The following is a 10,201-nucleotide window of genomic DNA, read 5'->3' as shown; positions in this document are numbered from 1 at the left end:
TGAATGTACAAATGTGCTTTACAAAAGTGATGTATGTATGGATTGTGATAAGAATTGTATGAGCCCCTAATAAAATGGTTTAAAAAGAAAAGAAAAGTGGAAGGCCCTAGACCAGAAGGATTGCCACCATGGCTGCCACAATGCACTCAAACATAAGATCAATTGGGAGGAGGGGGCGTTGCCTTCTGTTGGGCAGAGGGTTGCTATGAGGCAGGGTGGACTGGACAGCACCTCACAGAAAACAGCATTTGTTTGCCATTTGCTGCAGATTGGGATGTCGTGAAGATAGAGCAGACAGGCCAGTTTAAAAAGAAAGGCATGTTTATGTATAAAAGAACCCATTTTGTGGTCAGAGCGGCAAAACATTATTTGTGGCTAGAATTGAGGACAGGGCAGTGAGCCTGGCATGGGAGAGAGCAGACACATTTCAATTAAGAGTCTACCATTCATGCTCAGGGGCTTTAAGATTTTTTTTTTCCCCATAGAAGGCAGAGATTGACTTGTAGATTGATCATGGATAAAGGCTTCATAAAGAAAAAAATTAATAATATTGATGATAATACCTGGGATTTGGTAAATAGTTGCAAGGTGTTGCTTGGGTATTTACTTATACATTTTATCTAATCCATCAACATGTCAACTAGTTTTATAGTTTGTTGGGAGGGGTTATTTTACAAATGAAAAAAAAGCTATCGAAGGACTAAGTAATTTTCTTAGGCCACACATCCAGTTCATAGTACATAGTACTTCAGACTACAAAACAAATCATCTGAACCGCTTTATTCAACTAAAAACCACAGTGATAGGGAATGCATTCGCATTAGAGTTGATCATGTAAATAACTGAGAACTTACAGGGTTGCAATTTGCTTATCCAGAAAGTGTGTGTGTATATTTTTTTTAAAGAACTTTACTGTGAACTGGGTCAAGGTCGACAATTCTTACACAATTTGTGGTCTCATTCATTGTCATCTCCTCAATGTACTCAATGTACTCATTTCACTTCCTTCCTGTGTTTCCTGTCTCCTTTACAAGCCTTCTGACCCTTGTCCCTGGACGGCTGTTGCTTTTTCCACCTTGAACTGTCAATCATTCTAAGATATACATACTACACTACTATGCCGCTTATAGATTAGTCTATTGTTTGGCTAAAATTTGAGCTGAGAGTGAGTTCAATGTAATCCTTTTGTTAAATTCAATGAAATGGAGGTTACAGTCAAATGCCATCTAGTTTCCTGATTTCCATTGTAGAGAATGATGCTTGCATGATCTCTTTCTTCATTGGACCAAATATTTCCACATGGCTTTCTATTTTCTTTCTTTCTTTTTGGCTTTCTATTTTCAGCACTCTTCTTTCCAGACCACCTTAGATGGCTGCTCATGATCCCTAGGACCTAAGTTGCTCATCGCCAGGGTAGGATGTACAACATTGTCTCTGTAAACTATGTTGTGTCAATTTACCTTGTGTCCTCTAAGAATATGCTTCTGAATTCTTAGCCCAGCGACTCATTTCCTCAAGGTGTTTGGTTATGTCTAAGAAGTTTTCATAATTTTCTGCCCCTGAAAATGTCAATTTACTTCATTAGTATTGAATTCTCTTACTTTCATTTTTTAAAAGAGTATAAATGGAATTTTTCTTAAGGAATATAACAAGGTCTCATGGAATTGATAGAGACAGCTGTATGATAGCTAGGTAGTTGTACAAATGTAATCAAATTTTTGATCATTCCAATTATTTCTTGCAATGTCATAATAGGTTACAAGAAGACAAACAAAAGTTAATGGTAGACTTTAAGTGCCCTTGCCTGCGTGTTTGGCAGAATCAACTATAATTTGTGAAAAATTGAAACGTGGGAACATATTTCTAAAAAAAAAAATTTTTTTTAACTTTTTTTCTGGAAAATATCCAGATGTTAGTCAACCGAACTTGATTAAGTAAAATTTTGTAGGACTGTTCAATGGAATAATGCACAACTAAAATACATTCATGAATGTTGACTTTTAAGAGCTAAAATATATTATCTTCTGGAAAACATAAAATATAAGCAGCATGTTTGTATTTTGGTTTTATTACAAAATACCTAGAAAGTGCAGTCTGTAGTACAAAGTTGGTGACAGAGAACTTGAGAGGCTTGGTTTGTTGCATAAAATTCTGTATTGTTTAAATATGGAGCAGATATTATTTTTCATAATAGAAATTTAAAAATCTATTTTTTCTTACACTGTCTGACGTCTCCCTTCACCCACTTTTCTGGTGTCTGTCCCCCAGGGAGGAGGTTATATGTAGTGTGACAAATAATAATTTATAAATAATCAAGGATTCATGAGGGATGGGGGAACGGGGAGGGAGGGGGAAAAATGAGGAGCTGATGCCAGGGGCTTAAGTGGAGAGCAAATGTTTTGAGAATGATGAGGGCAACGAATGTACAAATGCGCTTTACACAATTAATGTATGTATGGATTGTGATAAGAGTTGTATGAGCCCCCAATAAAATAATTTTAAAAATCTGGTTTTTTCTCCAAGATAAAAACTATACTTGTTTCTTTGACATTCCCTATAGTCTGAAGACTAACTGTATAAAACAGCTAGGATATCCCTTTAATACCTTGCCCAATTGTTTCCAGATTTTATTAGTGAGAGAAGCAATATAAATATGTACAAGCAAAACTGTTAGAGCCATGGTATAGAGGAAAGAGACCATTTTTCTGTGACTCATATTGAATTATCTAAACTATAAAATAAAAATGCAGACTTCTTTATAACCAACAAAGAAATGAAAAAGCCATGGGAATGTATCGTTATTGTGAAAGTGGAGTTATTGTGGGAAATCACCAAATATTCTATAGCAGATGTTTAATTCAGTTTCTTCAAAGTAGTAATAAAGTTCTCTAAGACACTTGGTAGATGCTTTTAAGTTTAAACCTCAAACGTAGAATTTTACTGACATATTGATATAGACATTCATTCAAATCAAGAAAAGCTTTTCCTATCTTTTTATGGTTATTCATTCTGCTTGCAATTTCCAAAACAAAGTTTGTGAATACCCACTTTCCTTGCTTAAAAGAATTATCTTAAATTGCACTCTAATTCAATAAATCTTTGGAAATTCTTTGTAGGAAAATTGGCTCTGTTTCCTAGTTTAACCTAACACCTCCATGATTATGGGACTGTCTAGAAGATTTCGTTTCCTTAGATTTTATATTAAACATATGAAATAAAGATGTTTGTGGTAAAAATGACACCAGTAAATAAAGGTGAGTTTTATTTTGAAACACAATTGTTTATTGTAATAATATGAAAAAAGATTTACATCATTTCTCAACTCCTATTTAGTTGTTTATCTTTTTCTTGAGATTCATCTAGGTTTTACATATACAGAAAGCATCAACTCATTTTTCAGTTTACATCTAATCTCCTATCACTGCCGAATGGGAACACAGAGTACAGCATGAGAGTGAAGATTTATGAAACGCTTATTAAGATATTGCCATTTACTAAGTAATTTATGCTTAGTATCTTATTTGATCCGAACCTATGAGAAATGATTGTCCTCAGTGTACATTGCTGTGGAGTCTGTCCCTGGACCTAACTTGATATCTCATAATTGGACCATAAAAGGTATTTGTTGGAATAACAGTGTGCTAATTCATTCATGTTTGCAATAGTCTATAAGTGAAATAGGAAGTTCTTAATGAGTCTTATCCAATAGACGAGGAGAGAAGAAAATAACGAATTGACCTGCTCAAATCAATCCAACAAATAGTATGGTCACATCCCAAGGATCACAGTTCTTTCTAATGCACAATCTTCCTTCATTTGTTTATATTATTCAGTATTCACTTACTCATTATGTATTTACTCAGAATTTATAGGGAGCCTTATATGTACCATACATTGTATTAGATGTTAGATGGTAAAGATATATGAAGGTTATAATAGGCAAGCATCTCACCTTAGTCTCAGCCCTTTAGGTCTTTGGGTTTTCCTTAGAATATGTTTTTCCTCCAGTCTACAAATGGACATTTTGCCAGAACACCCTTACAGGTCCTTCTTCCACCCCCTTATAGATTAATTGGGGTGGTGGGGAGGAGTGAATAGGGCTCTCCAGTCTACTGTGTGATCTATGGGTGTGGGGAAGGAAAACTTGCAGAAGTCTCCAGATTGCCTACTGACCTATGGACTTGGGACTATCTAGCCCCTCCCAGTCACATGACCCAATTCTTGTAAACTATTCTCTCAGGTACATAATAAGTAAAATAGGTAGAAAGTAATTAATAAAGCAGAAACGCCTACAAAGACTACTTTAAAACTAATCCTAGGAAAAGAGATGAATTTGTGTTTTATATAAATTGAATCTATAAATTGAAATATATCCAACACCTGCACAAAAATCTCTAGCTCCAGATAAGAGAATTATGTCAAGCTTTTAAGGAATACAGAATACTTACCTTGGCCTGTACAATTTTCACAAAGAACATTGGTAGAATGGATGTTTATTCTGTGCATTGACATAATCTTGATTCTAAAACAAGACAGAGGCACTATCAGCAGAAGAAAGAAAAATAATAGGTATTACAGCAGTGCTTAAGAAGAGTAAAATGGGGCAGGGGAAAAATAATAGTGAAACACAAATCTGGTATTGAATATTAGAAAACAAATTTATATTAGGAATAACTAATTGGAGGCCCACAGACCACATGGCATAGCTAGCTTTATTTTCCCAAGATCTACAAGTATTTTCCAGAAGAAGTGTTATCATGAAATTTGAGGATTGACATTTTCAGTGTTTAACTAGGTACTGTGTTAGGTTCTCAGGCAAGTTGATAAGGGTCGGGATGGTCAAGTGATAAGACTCAGGGCGGGTATTACAAGCAAAAGGGACCACATTTAACAGCAAAGCCTGAGCATCAGGAAACGGATGAGACTTTGGATCATCACATAGGTAAATACCAAAAGTGGCTCAGTAGGGCCAGAGCTATGAGTGAAAGGAAGTAACGCAAGGCGGCTACTGGGAGGTGCCATCATTTCTATTTCACCTCATGATGTTCCCATGTGTGTAGAAGAGAACTACTCCAAATGGGGTTTCAAGACACAACCACTTGGGAAACAGATTGCCAGGTCTTCTAATCTAGAGCATCTCTGGATGGGTCTCAACTGTTAACCTCTTGGTTAGTAGTGGAGCACTTAACCATTAGTGCTGCCCAGGGACACCCAATGAAAGATGAAGTTGGTAAATTAGAGAGTTGAGTGAAAGAGGTTTTATGAGTCATAGTAGGAAGTTGGGTTTTCTTTCTTCTGGAAGAAAATGAAAGAATCAACTGCTATATGTGTGATCATAAAGATTACCCAACTACGGACAATCAATTATTAGCAGGAAAAATTAGAGTTCCTAAGATATAGGCTGTGGCAGGCATCTAGACAAGATATTTAAGCCAACCAAACCCACTGCCACAGACCCCAGTCCAGTTCCTAAAGCACCTATATGCAGGGTTTCCGAGCCTGAAAATCTTTACCAGAGCAGTCTCAGCTGTCTCTGCAGAACACTTGATGAACTTGAACCACTGACCTTGCAGTTAGCCTAATGCTTAACTCACAGCACCACCAGGGCTACGTTTAGAGTGGGGTGGAAAGTAGTCATGGTAATGGAGAAAAGTGAGTCCCTTCTAGTAATATTTGGGAAATAAAATAGATCAGTGTACAGGAGGGCTATTAAAAATGTTCTTGGGATACGTATCTGTGGGGAAAGGAAAAGAAAAATAGACTGAAAAAAGGGAAAAATTGGGCTTGGAAGAAACACAAGAAAGTATTGGTGGGATCTAAAACCTGGGCTGAACTTTTGGAGTTATCCTGACCTGGAGGAAGGGGATTAGACCTTTAAAGTCCATGTAGATTAGACATTAGGTACAGGTTGGGTGAAGCAGCCTATTGAGGATGATATCTAATAGCACTCAGTTAATATTAACTCTTACCACCTGGAGACGTATGTGAAGAAGGATCTAGGCAGAGTGACCTCTACAATTGAGTGTTGGGAGGTCTACACGGATAACTAAAATATGGTACTAGAACTTATGGTAAAGAGCCACTGATGATGTAAGTGGGTTGCTAATTGCAGTCAGCAAGTCACACACACCAGCTGCTCCAGAGGAGAAATATAGGCTCTACTCCTAGAAAGAACTGCAACCTGGAAACCCACAGGGGTAATTCTACTCCATAGAGTTACTAGAAGTTGGAGTGTCCTCAATGGCAGAGAAGGAGCATTTATGGTTGAAGCAGTAGTTAGTGCATCAGTTCTGTCTAGAGGTAGCGGGAACAGAGTTGAAATAGTTTAATGGGGTGGGAGGGGGAGCATTAACTCATTTTGGCCCTGTGGAGTTTGATTAATTCAGGGGGAGATTCCCACTGGCAATCTATCACGTGCATAAATACTCGCACTACGCGTATCTGGAGGTGTTGCTTGTGGATGGATTTGTATCACTATTTAGATGAAAACAACTGCTGATATATAGAATGTTTTTGTGCACATTAGAAAAAGGTACCCCCATAGGCAAATCCTGGCCCTTGAGCGCATAGTCTGGGAAGCATAGTATTGACTTTCTCAGCCTAACACAACAGGGCCGTTTACCAATTGTATAGCCTTACACAGATACCTGAGTTAAATCATAGCAAAGTCTTGGCAGTAAATTAAATTGCTTTACAAAAATGCATATAATACCCAAGGGAACCTAACATTTAAGGAAAGAAAATAGCAGGAGTTACCCACAACAAATTTAGAAGGACCAGTAAGGAAGATATGAAAAAATGTTATTACATAAACCAAGAAGAGCAAATATTCAAAAAAAGGTTTCTACAGTCTCAAAACCTGCAGGGAGAGCACATAAAATAAGACTGCAAAGTTTCCATTGAGTTTAATAACATAGTGCTAATAGAATCTAATTAAATGCATTAGCACTAAAACTCTTGATCACCGTTATTACTTATGGATTCAAAATTGCTTTAGAATCTTAAAAAGTTACTCTCAGAATCATTAATTGGAATAATATTTGCCAGACACTGGCCACACTGAAAGGCACACAGTCTAATAAAGATATACTAACAAAGAATACATAAATATTAGATGATTGAGTCTTTGTAATAAGCTACCATTTATCTTTCTCTAGGCATTTTTCATATTGTGTTATTCAACCTCACAACAACCTTTTTTTAATTAGGTGCAAGGGAGTCAGTTTCTGCTTGCAGTGACTACATGGACGGCAGACTAAATCACTGCCCAGTCCCGCGTCATCCTCACATGTCCCTGTGGTGCGTTGTTGTAACCACTGTGTCACCCCTTCTCACTCACTGTCTTCTCCTCACTGACCCGCTGCTCCATCAAGCATGATCTTCATCAGGGACTGGTCCCTCCTGATATGATCAATGTAGTTGAAACAGTTTCAGCATCTCTCTTCCAAGAAGCATTTTAGTATGCTTCTTCCGAGACGGATTGTTCATCTGATAAGCCACGGTCATTTAATATGCATCACCAGTAACATCAATTCAAAGGAATCAGTTCCTTTTTGGTCTTCGTATTAATTGTACAGCTTTCCGTGTGGATGAGGTATGTAATTGAAAATACCAAGACTTTCCTCAGGAGCACTTCAGTCTTCAAAGAGACATCCTGGCTTTGACATATTAGAGATCCTGTGCAGCGATGTTTCCAATGCAAGACATCCTTGGATTTCCTGACTACTGCTTCCATGGGTGTTGATTGGGAAGTCAAGTCAAAATTCTTTTTTTTCTTTTTAATCAATTTATTGGGGCTCATAAAATTCATCACAATACATAGTCAAAATTCTTAACCACACCTTTTTTTAAACCTTTTTATTGTGATATTGCTTATAGCTTCAAGTTTGAGTATTTTTCGTTCATGTTGAGGTCTAATCTATGTTTCAGGATGTAATCTTTGATTCATCAGGAAGTATTTCAAGTCCTCTTGGCTTTGAACCAATGAGGTTGTGTCATATGCATATTGAAGTTTACTCTTGACTCTTCCTCTGATCCTTATTTCCCATTCTTCTTTGTGTCTCCAGCCTTGTGGATTATTCCGTCAGCATACAAATTGAATAACTGTGGTGAAAGAATAAAACCCTGATGCATGCTTCTCCTGATTTTTAACAATACAATAACCCTACACACAATGAAGTGTTCAGGAATTCCAATTCTTTGTGATATCATTAATAGTTTCTTATGATACCCAAAGTCAAATGCTTTTGTAGATTTAATAAAAATAATTATAAATCTTTCTGGTAATCTTTGCTTTCAGCCAAGATCTATCTAGAAGTCCCGTGGAGATGCATTTCTTACATCCATTTTTTGAATTCTCTGCTGCAAAATTTACTTGCATGCAATATTGATGATGCTGTTCTATCATTTCTACATTCTGCAGAACCACAATGCTTTAGAATGAGTGCTAGCATGATCCTCTTCCATTTAGGTGATAAGGTAGCTATATTCCAAATTTCTTGGCATAAACAATGTACTCCTCTAGTATTGCATCTAATTGGTTGAAATATTTTAATTGGTACTTTGTTCTGTTAATTCCTAGATTCATTTTTGCCAAAGTCTTCAAATAGCTTGGACTTCTTTCTTCAATACTGTTGGTTCTTGATGCTATGTTACTTCCCTCCTGAAATTGTTGGTCATTGGACAATTCTTTTTGGTACAATGATTTTGATTTCTCCCATTTTCTTTTTATGTGTCCTGTATCCATCAGTATTTTCCACAATGATCTGTTCAGTGTTTTAACTTGTGGCTTGGATTTTTTAAGCAGTTTTTTTCAAGTTCACAAATGCAAAAAAAAAGCTCTCCATTTATGGTTTTCTAACTCCAAGTCTTTGTACATTTCATTATAATATTTTACTTTGTCTTTTCCAAGTGCCCTTTGAAGTCTCTGTTTAGCTCCTTTGCTCCATCACTTCTTCCTTTCACTTTAGCTATTCTATGTTCAAGAGCAAGTTTCAGAGTATCTTTTTACATCAATTTTGGTCTTTTTTCCCCCTGTCTTTTAAATAATATTTTGCTGTCTTTATATAGGAAGTCTTTGATATCATCCCACAACTTCTCTGGTGTTCAGTCATTAGTTTCCAATGCATCGGATTTGTTCTTGAGACAGTCTATAAAATTTGGTGGATTCAACTCGAGGTAATGCTTTGACTTTCTTTCATGGATTTGTTTTCATTTTCTTCTGCTTTAGTCAGAGCTTGCATATAAGCAACTGGTGGCCTGTTCCTCAGAAATCCCCTGGTCTTGATTTGGCTGAGTATATTGGCTTTATCAATCATCTCCATCAATGTAAACTATTTGATTCCTATGCATTTCATCTGGTGAGATCCAGGTGTACAGGCACATTTTATATTGGGAAACACATTTGCAATGAATGAGTGGTTGGTCTTGTAAAAGTCTACCTGGTGATCTTCAACAATGTTTCTATCACCAAAACTAAATTTTCCAATTGCTATCCTTTGTTTCCAAGTTTTGCATTCCAATTACTGATCATTTTCAATGTACCTTTCTTGACATGTTTGACAGAGCATATGGAAAGGGCATGGCCTGCCAGAAGCACAGACAAACTTGTTTGGAATAAGTGTAGCCAGAATTCTCCTTAGAAGCTTGGGTGCTTCTTTACTTTGTCTCATGCATTTTAAATATGTTATCAGGAAAGATCAGTCTCTACACAAAGACATCATGCTTAGAAAATTAGAAAGGCCGTGAAACAGAAGAAGGCTCTAAAGGAGATGGGTTGCCACAGTGGCTGCAATGGCGGAGTCAAATATAGCAAGAAATTTGAGTATGGCACAGCACTGGAAAACATTCAGTTTACTGTTTTGTTCAACAGAAGCTAACAACAACATGTGTATTTAGTAATTTTGCAAAAGATACTCTAGAAACTAATACAAATCAATAATAACTTTTAGGAACAAAGTAGTGATAAGTACTAGTGGTGGAGAAAAACTAAATATACAGGGGGACTTTTGAGCTAAATATACAGGGGGACTTTTGTAAATACAATATTTTCTATTGTTTTTACTTTGAACCCTATAAATATTTTCATGTATTTGATGATTAAGACTTTCTTGTAAGCCTTTCTTTAAGCTGCATTACACATATATTTATATGCCATCATATTTTTATTTAATGTAAAATAGTTATAAATTGCCTTGAGACT

The sequence above is a fragment of the Echinops telfairi genome, unplaced genomic scaffold, assembly GCF_000313985.2.
Source record: "Echinops telfairi isolate 266 unplaced genomic scaffold, ASM31398v2 ScPeMD7_9;HRSCAF=40, whole genome shotgun sequence".
Taxonomy (NCBI): Eukaryota; Metazoa; Chordata; class Mammalia; order Afrosoricida; family Tenrecidae; genus Echinops; species Echinops telfairi.
The sequence above is the reverse complement of the archived record's forward strand: the minus strand, read 5'-3'. Positions refer to the sequence as shown.